This window comes from Nannospalax galili, unplaced genomic scaffold (genome assembly GCF_000622305.1).
Source record: "Nannospalax galili isolate Female #2095 unplaced genomic scaffold, S.galili_v1.0 scaffold25, whole genome shotgun sequence".
Classification (NCBI taxonomy): domain Eukaryota; kingdom Metazoa; phylum Chordata; class Mammalia; order Rodentia; family Spalacidae; genus Nannospalax; species Nannospalax galili.
In genome coordinates, this window is record NW_008355642.1 from 6,016,256 (window position 1) to 6,027,920 (window position 11,665).

General features: G+C 37.8%; 1 protein-coding gene across 3 annotated transcripts in view; it reads right to left on the reverse strand.

Annotated features, from left to right (window-relative positions):
* Pwwp3b (PWWP domain containing 3B) overlaps positions 1 to 10,572 on the reverse strand; it is a 29,053-nt gene extending 18,481 nt beyond the window's left edge. For 2 of the 3 annotated variants that reach the window (XM_017803155.2, XM_029556067.1), the window contains exons 1-4: positions 10,528 to 10,572; positions 9,682 to 9,776; positions 7,819 to 7,992; positions 5,685 to 5,788 (exon numbers count right to left, since the gene is read on the reverse strand). The gene's annotated coding sequence lies outside the window, so the exon portion shown is untranslated. Of the gene's footprint in view, positions 1 to 5,684; positions 5,789 to 7,818; positions 7,993 to 9,681; positions 9,777 to 10,495 lie in introns of all 3 variants that reach the window. The other variant, XM_017803154.2, reaches the window with a different exon arrangement.
* Between the last annotated feature and the right edge of the window lie 1,093 nt (positions 10,573 to 11,665).

Genomic DNA, 11,665 nt, shown 5'->3' on the forward strand with positions numbered 1-11,665 from the left:
ACAAAATACTTGTAAACCGCATAAAGACACACATCAAGAAGATCATCCACTGTGATCAAGTCGGCTTTATCCCAGAGATGCAGGGATGGTTCAATATACATAAGTCAATAAACGTCATAAATCATATAAATGGGCTTAAAAGACAAGAACCACATGGTCATCTCAATAGATGCAGAGAAGGCCTTTCAGAAATTCAAGATGCATTTATGTTCAAAGTCCTAGAGGGAACTGGAGTGGAGGGAACATACCTCAACATAATTAAAGCCATATACAACAAACCCACAGCCAACCTCATTCTAAATAGAGAAAAACTGGAAGCACTCCCATTACAATCAGGAACCAGAGAAGGTTGTACACTATCTCAACTCCTTCTTAACATAGTGCTTGAAACTGTGGCAAGAGCAATAACACAAGAGAAGCAACCAAAGAAGTGAAGAGAAAACACACAGAATGGGAGAAAATCTTCACCAGCAACACAGCTCACAGAGGTTTAATATCCAGAATATATAATGAATTCAAGAAACAACGAATCAATAAAGGAAGTAACCCAATTAAAAGATGGGCTAAGGAGCTGAACAGCGAGTTCTTAAAAGAAGACTTAAAGATGGCTAAGAAGCATCCTAAAAGGTGTTCAACATTATTAGTAATTAGGGAAATGCAAATTAAAACCACGTGAAGATTTCATCTTACCCCAGTCAGACTGGCTAAGATCAAGAGAACAAATGATACCAAATGTTGGAGAGGAGGTGGGGAAATGGAACGCTCATCCACTGCTGGTGGGACTGCAAACTTGGAAAGCAGTGTGGAGAACTCTTAAAAAACTACAAATGAACCTACCATTTGACCCAGTTATACCACTCCTTGGCATCGTATTGCAGAGACACTTATACATCCATGTTTGTTGCTGCTCTTTTCACAATAGCTAAGAGATGGAAGTAACCTAAGTGTCCCTTAACTGACGAGTGGATACTGACAATGTGGTTCATTTACATGATGGAGTTTTAATCAGCTGTAAAGAAAGACAAAATCATGAAACTTGCAGGTAAATGGATGGAACTAGAAACTGTTATGCTAAGTGAAGTAACATAGACTCAGAAAAAAAAAACATGTATGTTCTCTCTCATATGTGGATCCTAGCTAGCACCAAATCCTTACAAGTGAGTATATATCCAGACATAACTACAGGAACCAGGATAATGAAAAGGAACCAGGGTAGTAAAGGAAAAGAAAGATTCTGAAAGAGAACAGTAGGAACCAGATGTTAGTAAGAGAGATATGGATAAAAATAGGGGGAGGGAGGAGGGAGGATTATACAAGGAACCTTGGGGATAAAGGGAAAGAAGAAACTCAAGAGATGTGGGACCACAGGAGAAGGGTATTTTTAAGGGAGAAATGGGAAAAATGTGGGCACTTTAAATGGGGAAACCATGGTGGAAGTGTTAAGACATTGTGAGAGATAAGTAATGCCTAATTTTAGAAAAAAGAGGGAACCATACTAATCAAATAACCTACTGACAAAGTATACATGCAACTAGCTCAAGGAATATATGTCTAGGCAAGGTTTATCTGAGAACGTTTGGTCTTTGCCCAAGCTTTATCTACATAGCGCATGGTAATTAAAAGTACCAGACTGGTGGAACTAACCTTCTTGGACATTTAACATAACAGCCATACTTTGAGGCCTATATTGATTTGGTCAGAGGGACTTAAAGGACAGTTTTTCTCTTTGCCCTCCTAGGTCAAATAAGCTCCAGGGGACTATGAGCATCTTTCAAAATGTCCTGTAACTGTGGTGAGTCATCTGTCCTCTTGATCAAGGAGGCCATGGAGACCCTACCAAATGGTCTTGAACCAGTGTCCAGTCTGCAATTAGGAGGGTGAACACAGAGGAAACATTTCCTCCAGGCTTCCAAGTGAAGCCAGCCAAGGTCCAGCAGGACTTTTGACTTATCTTCACATAGATGGAACTGGTAAAAGAAAGGAGCCAGGGGATCCTCCCAAGCCCATGTGACCCCCTTAGAAATAGATTCTCAAATGACCTTAAGAGTAAAAATAAATTGGTTTATCTGGGAGAACTGTATGGTCTTAAATACCTAAAAGGAAAGTAGAACCAAAGATTAAAAGGATCAATATAATTCTTTAAGAGTCCATGTATTTAGCTAAAGGCTACATAACAAGAAACAATGTCAGACAGGAGATACCTTCCTTTGAGTTGTCAGCCAGGTTGGCCCAAGAGACTCCAAGACAGTAACCCAGCATAGAAATGGGAAAATGAACAGCAGACCCCAATCTTATCTAAAAGAATATTGGGTACTGATTGCTGCTAGATGAGGAAGAGCTGATCCTCCTAAAACAAGGAACTCTAGATACACTGACTAGATTCAGCAGATGGACAAGCACTGGAGAATGGCTGGGGTTGCCAACAGCAACAGGGATGACAGAGCACATAGGCTCCAGTGAGGGGTGGGGAAGACTATGGGAGGATGCCATTTGGGATATGGGTATATAAATGAGTAAGATTGTTTGGGATGTTCTGTATGAAAGACACACAAAAAAATCAACAAATTTTAAGCAAGGAGTTATAGCTGAGAAAGAAGCATAAAAATTTGCTTCATGTTAATTAGTAGAGGTGAAACACATTACCATTGAAATCTACCTGATGACTTTATATCCATTCTCAGGTGCCAAGGAGGTGCCAAGGATCGGAGTGTAATCAACTGTGACTAGTAATAATCAGATACATAGAGATTAGGGATGCATGTGAAAACATCTAAGTGTTAGTAGCATTAAAAATGAGTTTTTCTTTTTTTTCTGTATGAAGCAGTATATTTTAAAATGAAATGAAGATCTTTTTTTAAAGTTTAAAACCTCATTCAATTTTATGTCTTATAGGGTTTATACTGAGTTCAATATTATATAACTGTATTAATTCAACTGTGAACCTAAAAATTTACAGCCAATTTTGAAAGCAATGCATCTTTGCTATGGAAATTGTTATTGAATATGTTAATGCTGTAATGAAATGCTTATTTTAATCATGTTCTTATTAAATAAGTAATTTAAAAAATAATGACTGGCATTAAAAAGAAAAGAAAAACTTTGAGTAAACTTCTGAAAATGATGCACAGCAACGGTCATATATTGTAAAAATGTCACAGTTAGTTTAGAAAACAATCTGAAGGTTGTTAATATAGTTAAGCATATGCATAACTATTCAAAGTCAGAAATTCCATTCTGAGAAATTTACCCAAGAGAAGTAAAACTTATATACAAAGGTGTGTTTAGGACTTATTTAACTACTTTAATAATAATCAACAAAACCTACAAGTCTACTGATGAGAGGTTATATAAATCATAGAATGCCCATACAGTATAATACGTCTTAGCTATATTAAGGAATATAAAATATTAGTATAAGCAAGAATGTTGATCAATATATATTATTTATCTATCTATAGTGAAATATCTAGATGCAAAGGCTACTTTATGATTCCACAGGCATAGTATCCTGGAAGAAAAGCATGTAGGGATAGAAGCCACATTGCTAATGGTCAGGAACTGGAAGGGGGAGGAGAAAACAGTCCGGAATCAATGAAACATTTTGGAGTTAAGAAAATATTCTATAGTTCAACAGTGTTTTTTCATGACTAGTTTGTAAAACCTCATCAGGTTGTACACTGCAGAACAAAATAAACTTAATTCTTTGCAAATCGTGCCTCAATAGACCCAATTCTTAAAAAAAAAAAAAAGAAAAAAAGGCATCAATCAGAATACTACCTACATATCTATGTAAGACATGTATATTTTACTCTGAGAGTAATGGGAATAATATAGAGATTTTGAATTTTACTTTGGGTCAATGAGTGCCAAAAAAGGTTGTAGCTACCAAAGTTACAAGTAAAATATCCTCATAATTTCAGAAACAAATTATTTTATTAACTTTAAATTTTTAAAGTGTTGGGGAAGCACTTCAACATCACTTCTGGTATAATTATATAGCTCTTCCTGTATGTCCATGTCTTCAATGAATATCTTTTTCATTGAGTTAGCACAAGATAGATGTCAAGATGCTTGACAATTTTAGTAATCTATAGTTTATGAAATTAATCCTCTTTTTTAATTACTCAGAGGTTCCCCTATGCCAGTCAAATACATGGATAGAAGAAAAGGGAGATGTAAAGAAGAAGGAAGGAGGAAAACATAGTGGTCAATTTCTCCATTTTAAGATGAAGGTTTGTTAACAATATGCCTCCAGTGAAAAGCAGAAGCCTAATAAAAGAAGAGACAGGTCAGCTACAGAGGAAATACCAGGATTTTAGTGTACTAGGTCCATAAAAGAGCAGGAATTGTCAAGTGAAAATGCTCCCAAAGATCATTAGGTGGCTATGCTCTTTGCAAAGTAATCCTAGATATTTAATGGATACACAAAATATTCAGTGACTTTGAAGACAGAAGTACCGACAAATAAGAAACTGTGTAGAAAAAGGCAAGCCATAGGGACTCATTACCAGGGAGAAAGAGACTTCATAATCTTTAGCCGAATGTGTTCGCTATGATATAAAAACTTTTTAGAAAGAAAAACAAAAAAACAGCCACCAAAAATAACCAGTAACCTAGAGGTCTCAAGGAGATAAATGTGCTGTACATTGGGTTCTCTATTTCCTTGGTATTATTAAAGTATATAGAATGAAAACAGATAAAAACTATTGCAGGTTAATGCTCAGGATTGTATAATGCATTTGAAAGGAATAAAATCAAAGAAATTTAGATGAGGAGTCACCGTGATGATAAATTTAGATGAGGCTCCACTGTGCTATCATCAAAATGCATACACAAAGTTCTGCTATAGGCTCTCACTGTTCAAGTGAAGTTATTAAGCTGCAGTGTTCTTCACTGAGGTAACACACACAAAGCCCTATCTAGGCTCTACCATTGGAAATTTAAAGGAAGAAAGAATACTCTTCCAAGCCTTTTCCATCCTCTGAGCCATCCAAGAGAATTGATCCAGGCATGATAAAAATGATTCCTGTAAGTCTCTGATTAATGGTACTCAATGTACTATTTTTTAGTGAGACACAGAGAGACAGTTAGAGATCAAATACTTAAATGTTTCTCAGACAAGCATTATGACAAGGTTTTTATGTGCACCAAAGTCTTCAGAGAGAATGCATACAGCCATGGGTTTTGGAAGTTAGTTTTAACTGTATTAGCAGACTGAATGGGCGACGTGTAGTAACAGATATCAAAATACAATAGAAGGTTAAAAATGTTTTGAGTATTAGTAGCAGTCTGAATTAGGTAGATACTGTCAGGAAAGAAGGGAATATGAGGAAGTTCACTATGAACCACAGAAGATCTAAATATATAAATGATTCATTAGTAACATCCAGATAAAGGCTAGGAATTTATCTGAAGTTTCAATCATGATTTAAAAAGTCCTTAGGGCACACTGGTTTATGTTTGACTACTTGGCATAACCAGAAGAGCAGAGTTTAGAGGCTTCTGTTGCTTTAGGGCTCATACACCATTCTCTCCTGCAGCTGACTCTTAAGCTTCTGAAAATGTAGGAATGGGTTTAAGGGGGTGAGGAGGTATCTTAGTCAGTAATGTGCTTCTGACATCAGCATGAAGATCTGAGTGTGATCCCCAGCAAACATGTAAAAGCCAGGTACAATGGCACTTACTTGTAATCCCAGCTCTGGAGAGTCAGACAGGAGGATCCCTGGGGCTTGATGGCCAGCCAGTCTAGCCCAATCAAAGGAACTCCAGATTCAGCAGGACACCTTTTCTAAAAAAAAATAAAAAGTGGAGAGTGATTGAGGAAGACATCAGATGTAGACCCCTGGTCTCCATACATATAAGCGCACATAAGGCTATGCTCCCCCTCTCCCTTGAATACATACACAACCAGATAAAAGAAAAAAAAGCTCAAATAAATACATTTATTTGGGGACACTAGGAGATATGTTTTTAAAGAAATCATAAAGAGGGGCTGGATATATGGCTCAGTGCTTTAGAGCACTTGCTAATTTTTCAGAGGACCCGAGTTCTGAGTTTGGTGCTCAGCACCACATGTAATTCCAGTACCAGGGGTTTGGAATCCTCTTCTGGCCTCTGTGGGCATGTGCACACATGTGGCATACATGCACAGACATACACATAAATAGTTTTTTTTTTTTCAGTAAAAAAGAAGACCGGGCACAGAGGCACATTCTTTTAATCCCAGCACTCCAGAAGAAGAGGCAGCCAGATCTCTACAAGATCAAGGACAGACTGGTCTCCATAACAAGTTCCAGGACAGGTTCAGTACAAGAGACCCTGTCTCAAAAGCCAAACAAAACAAAATATGAGAAAAATGCCTGGCATCAGACCAAGACATAGACTATGGTTGGGGAAATTATTTAAAGTATTTTAAAAAGTGGTACTTTTAAAAGTATCTTTTTAAAATTATTTCATGTGTATGAGTTTGCTGCCTGCATGTGTGTAAGTGCACCCATGCCGTGCAATGCTGCAGGGGTCAGAAGAGGGCATGAGATTCCCCTGGAACCGGAGTTAAGGATGGTTGTTAGCTGCCATGTGGGTGCTGGGAATTGAATCTGGGTCCTCTGCAAGAGCAGTCAGTGCTCTTAACCTTTGTGCCATCTGCCCAACCCCCAAAGTGGTACTTTTATAATGCACCAATACATGGCACTTGGGATAGTCACTGTGTAACAGGGATGAGCATATGACCCAGCGATGAATAAAAGATGGGAAAGTAAATCTGGGAGTACATGAGGGAGACTATTTATTTTGCTACGCTGGGACCTTTCCAAGTTTACTCTAGGGACTCCTCTTTTAACTTCTCTCAGTTGCCAATGTTGTGATACCTACCTACCCATGACAGCCAGATGGATCTTGGGGTCTGCGCTTCCCATACTGGACCAGATACTATTAACAACCTCGTTGAAATAATGACCTTAACAGTCAGAGATCTGGTATGACTAACTGTCAGGATTTTTACAAAGGTTTCTTGAGAATTAGTTGGCTTGAACATGGTCATCTTCTTTAAGTAGCTATCATCATGAAAATGTGTCTAATTTCATTATAGGGCTTTAACATATACATGCTCCTCAAATTATAATGGGGTTATATCTGAGTAAATGCATCATAACTTGAAAATACCACAGTTAAAATGCATGTTGAAGTGTTCTGTAGACACACTGGGATAAACACACATACACATACCCACACAAAAATCCAGAAAACACTAGTATAAATGTGTATGGTGGTTAATGCCTGTAATCCCAACACTAAGGAGGCGGAGCTAGGAAGAAAGCTGCAAGTTCAAGGCCAGTCTGGTGTACAAAGCCAGTACTGGGCAGCTTGAGCTGTGGAATGAGACTTGACTCAAAATAAACAACAACACAAAACAATAAACATACATAATTCTGCCACAGTGAAGTACACCACACTGTTTGCTTGTTTCCACTCATACCCACATGACTCACTGGGAGCTATGGATCACTACTGCTGCTACCCAGCATTGAGATAGTAAATATTACTACACACTTTAAGTTTGGGCAAAGACCTAAAGTCAAAATTCAAAGCAGGGCTTCTACTAGCACACAATGATTTTGCACCATAATGAAGTTGAAAATCGTAAATCAGATCACTGCAACTTGGAGACCTTCTGTACTTAATTCTTTCCCAACCTTACACTGTGTTTTTTGACTTGAAATGTTATGGGTGCCAAATCAGAAATGAAATAAATTACACTTCATATTTTTTGCTTCATATGTTTTTAACATAAAATGTTTTCTGAAATGGGAAGACTCTTACCCTCTGTCACGTGATCAGCAATGTGATCCAGCTGTTTTGATTCTCACTCCAGGAGCTTTCCCAATGGGGCCTTCATCCTGCTGGGCACTTCTGTGCTTGCCCTGATTTTCTGGTGATCAAATGGTATCACAGGTACACTGTCCACATCACTGGCAAATCTAATATTAATCTAGGCTGTACAAACAGGAGACATTGAATTGAACCATTAAAATGGAAAAAAGAGTATAGAATTTCCATACCAAAACTTTAGTAGCCACGCCATTCTGGTTATACAGACATGGTAAAATACCATTGCCGATATATATATATATATATATATGTTGATTTTCCCTCATTAATTTATGGTTTGAAATGCTCTTTGGGAAAAAGTTACATCATTTGGTTCACATTAAAATCATCTCACTCTGGAAAATTACAAGGGACTAGACTATATGCAACTCCATTTAACATGTTTTCAATCCTCACAATCAGCCTTGGGTGGGAAATTTGCCTTAAACACACAAACATTTTTAATTGAATTTCAATCATAATACTACATACTGTTTTACAGTTTCTAATATAAAATACGTTTCATTGCTTTGTTTGCTCACTTCATAAAAATACTTGGCTGGAGAAATCTTACGTTATCTGGCAAGCGCCATCTTGTGACCAGAAGCAGAACTGCCACTACCATGCCCTTGGAGAAGGGTGAGAACTACATCTTGCCAGTCAGTAGCTTTCTCTGGCTTCCAGAATATACCAGGCTCAAATTCAGAGCTTAGTTAAACATGAAACAAAATATGAAATTAAGTGTCTTCACCTTCAAAGGTCTGGACTTTAAAATAAAATCATGGCTACTGAAAACTTAAAATATGATAAAGATATAAAAATAGTTGCTTTATTATAATTTTGGAAAGGTAACTACTAATAATTACCTGTATGTCCTTACATAATTTTGACATAGACACATGAATACCTGCAATTCCAAACCAGCTTTTTACCGTCTTCCAGTTCATAATTTAAATAGTTTTTTCATATTAATAAGCATTGCCAATGTGAGTTTTTGTTTCTGGTTCTTTCAAACAGGGACTTGCTCTGCAACTCAGGCTGGCCTGGAAATCACTATGGAGTCTCAGGCTACCTTTAAAGATCGAGGTAATCCTCCTGTCTCAGCCTCCTTAGCGGTGGGATTACAGTTGTAAGCCACTATGCCTGTCAAGGTGATTTTTTAATGCATCATTTCATACAGGAATGAGCTGACATGCTGGATTTAAAATAATCTTTAATATATGTATTCATTTTTGTTAGAAATGAATTTAGAAATGAATTTTTGTTAGAAAAATGAATACATATATTAATTATTTTAAATCCAGCATGTTGGCTCATGCCTGTATTCTCCCATCACTCAAGAGGTTGGTACATAACAATTGACACAAAGCCAGCCTGAATTAGTTTCAGGGGAGCCTGGTCTATAGAGACCCTGTCTCAAAAACAACAACAAAAAGAGGTTATTTTAAACTAGAGATAATAAAAACTGCTCTATCTCCTCCTCCACAGAGATAATTCCATTGGTAGATTGACCTTTTTTTTTTCTGATTTAGTGACACACATTTTGTTGATCAGTTTTTTTCTCCTTAAATAACTTAAAATCCTGCTTGCCATTCTGAAACTTACTTTTTTCACCTACTTCGACTTTGCAGACATCTATCCAAATCACTACAAGTCCACACTTGTATTTTCCAGCCATATAACATTCAACAGTACCGAAGTATCAAGCCACATACTACTTTTTAAACTGCTTACAGAAGTAAACCGAATCCCCTCACTTTTAAACTGAGATGAAACAGAAAAAAATAATTGATCTTCCTAGCCACAGCCACCTACCTGTGGCCTGACTTTAGTCGTCACGCAGAACACATGCAGGGCTGTAGTTTACACAACAACTTGGCTACTCGCTTGACCAGGTCCAGGAAAAATTCCTGTCAGTAAAAGAAAAATGTTACAAGAGCATGTCTGTGTGCGTTTGCATGTCTGAAACAAAACGAGTATGCGGCTTCGGCATCATTTTGCTTTGCTAATTACGAAAATTATCAGGGAATAAAGCAATTCTAAAAATGCTGAAACCGGTTTTAAAAATAGATTAATGCCCCCCTCCCACGCACACACATACCCCACCAAGTATTCCCAAACACTCACAGACCATAGACACCAGGAGTCTAGTTTCCCGCCCCCGCCCCCCTTCAGGAAAACGCGCATATCTTTTTTTTTTTAAACAAGTGATATCACTTAAAAGCGTATCTGAATCCTTTTCCAGGCTCATGTACAGTTTTATGTCATTCATTTTATGTTTGCATTTTCTGCCAATTATTTTTGGTAGAGAACGCAAATGTTTAGAACAAAATCCGGTTTATAAAAAAAACAAAAAACAAAAACCTGTACCGAAGACAAAAATATGGAATGCCACTAAGAAAATGAGCACGAACGGCAGGCCTCGCCGAAGTCTTAATTTAGAAGCTGCAATCTGATCACCTCTTCCCATACTACGGACTTTCAAATTATCCGAGAATCCAAAATTCCAGCGGATTAATTCCAGCCGAGTTAGAACAAATCAATCAAAACCATATTGCATCCCTGACTCTCCCAAGCAATAATCTCTATTTTCTTTTTCCGTCTTCACACCAAAGAGAGAAGAAATTACCAGAAAATAGCGGGCTTTAAGACAGCCATTACCTCCGAGCTCCTAGTCAGCCGCCGCCGCCGCCGCGTGAAATGCAGCCCCTCCCCCAGGACCCGCCGCGCCACGCTTCCCACAAGCAGGCAGAAGCTCCACCCCTTCTGGTGCGGGGGCGTGGGCGGGGGCGGGGGCGCGCCGTTGCGAGGGACCAGAGCCACCAACTCAGATGGAGACTCATACTTCAAAATGTCCGTTTTAAAAATCACTCAAAAGCTGAATGGCAACACGTGTCCTTTTAGTTTTCAAAGCACCAGGGTGGATGATTCCCCCTCACACACCGAAATAAAAGAAAAAAATGTAGAAATGCTTTCGTCATGTATTAATGACCTAATTAAGAATATTTTATATGTTCCTTTGGCCTATGCTGTCATGTAATTTTTCCAACCCTTATTAAGGTCCAGCTGCTCAAAATTCATTTAAAAGATCTTCCAGGTCCCTGTTTGTGTGCCCAGTGAGTTAAGACCTTATTTGGGGGAGGACTAAATCTCTGTAAGGTAAATTTTCCTGACCCTGGGTTATACTTTCTCTTTTTATGCTTCTTATCTATTCTTAAGAAACTTTTACCTTTTTTCAAAGTCATTAAAATTATGAAACATCAATTAAAATTCTTTAAAGAAATATGTGTGAATATACAGAAATTGGGGGGTGTACTTCTAGCAAAAACACAATAAGCCAAAGTGGAAAACAGAACAAATTTGCTACAATCTTTCAATACAAAATTGTCTCTATTCTAAAGTAGCTCTTAGCTAAATGTGGTGGCTCACATCTGTAATTTCAGTCCTGGAGAAAGTGAGGCAGGAGGATTGCCAAGAGTTTGAAGGCAGCCTGAGCTGCAGACCTATCTCAAAAATAATCTACAACCCCTCTCCCCAACTAATATGCTGAGGGCAGTCCAAAGTAGTTCTTACATACTAATTTTTTTAAAAGGTAAAAATAAATGGGCAAAATACATATAGTTCATGATATTCTGAGATAATAATTCTTCCTTGTAAGCAAACTCATGCAGTACAAATCTAAAATCTCTAAACACCTACAGCTACAAGCCTCAAAGCTGTTAGGATATGTTTACTAAAATTTGGGTCTGCATTATAAAGCCCATTTGACTATCACAATTATCACTGTCCTGCAACTTTA